This window comes from Piliocolobus tephrosceles, chromosome 4 (genome assembly GCF_002776525.5).
Source record: "Piliocolobus tephrosceles isolate RC106 chromosome 4, ASM277652v3, whole genome shotgun sequence".
NCBI lineage: Eukaryota > Metazoa > Chordata > Mammalia > Primates > Cercopithecidae > Piliocolobus > Piliocolobus tephrosceles.
Genome location: NC_045437.1, coordinates 11413851 through 11415868, shown reverse-complemented (window position 1 = coordinate 11415868; position 2018 = coordinate 11413851).

Genomic DNA, 2018 nt, shown 5'->3' with positions numbered 1-2018 from the left:
AGATAGATAGATAGATAGATAGATAGATAGATAGATAGATAGATAGACAATGATATATGATAAATAGATGATTGATTGAGATGATAGCTAGCTAGCTAGCTAGCTAGCTAGCTAGATAGATAGATAGATAGATAGATAGATAGATAGATAGATAGATAGATAGGTAGGTAGATAAAAGTATTTGAAATATGTGGAATTGCAAGGCCAAAGGCTCTACCACTGGTAACTAATTACTCTAATGGTCTATATTTGTAAGAACTTGGATAACTAAGAATAAAATAACATTACAAGTATATTTACTAATGGTCCGTATTAGGATATTCCCTTTCAATATGTTTTTTTCCAATGCAACTAACAGGATATAGGAGAGAAAGTATCTATTTTGATGAGAAAATGCCTCAACAAGGGTATTTTTAGAGATCGGTATAAATTGTCTTCTCAACAGACAGATAGGTGGATGTCAGATCCCACAGTAACCTCAGCTACATAATAAATTACTCAGAGCATCATATTTCTAATAGACACATAACTTATTGGTTTTTTCTTTTATATATATAAATACCTTTTTATTTTCAGTTCTTAAAACACACCATGTTATTAAATACTTCCTGCCACAGTTTCTCTTCACATCCTGCTGCTCAACCTAAAATGGAACCCCCTACAGCTAGGTCAGACTCCTTCAGATGGGCTGGCTAGAACTGAGACCCTTCCCTTAGAAGGACCTATCAATTAACATGTATCATATGCCTACTTTATCAGTTGTTGTCTTTCCCACTAGACTGAAAGCCACATAAAAGGCAGGGCTGGTGCCTATTTTCTCATCATTCTGTCTAGAATCCCTTGTACTGTGGCAAGCTCAGAATAGGTGATCAGTAAGTTTTGCTGGGTAAATACAATTGAGAGCTGTACACATTTTAAGCATCATGGAAAGTATTCGCTTGTGTAAGAGTTTCAGGTGATTGTGTCTCATTTAAAAAAAAAACAGAAGGTATTATGGACTGTTTTATGGCTAAAACGGTAGAAAGAGGTAGATAAACTGCAACATAATGAAGTGTTTGAAAACATACACTAGATTGTATTTGTAACAGCGTCAAATGCCATGGAGAGGTAGAAGAGAATGGTGATTTAGGGAGAAAAAAAATGATGCTGCAAACAGAAGGTAACTTCCGTGGAGAATTTTCAAAAGAAGCAGAAGGTAGCTAGAAAGCAGATCCTTGGAGAGTTGAAAATAATTTGGTAGCATTAAATGCCCATTCACCCTGCAGGAGGTGGAAGCGGAGGGTGATTCTAAAACGGGGATGATGAAACAATGCTTGTAGAAGAGCCTCACTGCTGTGGATCATGGGCATTTTCTCATCCAGCTAAGTGTACATGCTTACTTCATTTGTTAATGAATGTAACTGGTTGGAAATGATATCATGCTAATAAGCGTGATAACTGGATAAGAACAAAAAAGTCATCAAATGCAATCCATGGAAAGTTAGAGAATCTGGCTCCTACTTCTCACAATAAGAAACTCAGAACCGCAAGCTGAGTGTTTTATTCCAGGTGCCCAGGTGCATTAGGCATGGGGGTGGGACTGGAACAAAGGTCACTTTTAATGTCACCAGATTTTACACCAACCATTACAAAGACCGATTCGCATTTGGAATATCTTTTTTCAGCATTTTTTAAAGGACCCTAGTTCTGAAAATCCGGTTTCTACTAATTAAATCATAATTAGTTAAGACCACATAATTCTATTTAACTTTGATGATATGCCTTATTCTTCAGAATAAGAAAGAATGTCTCTGTGGTTATACTTACATTTTTTATTTGGTAGGTATCCAAGTACAGCTCTTTGCAAGTTATATATAAGCTAAAAATAATGCCTGGGTATTTGTTTCAGAACAGAAGGAATTCTAGACTAATGTGATAAATGGCATTTCCCCAACTGCACCCATACTATTCCATTTTGGTTATACAGTCAGCTCCAAGACTAGATAGAGTCTTAAATGTCTATCTTCATGTACTTTAAG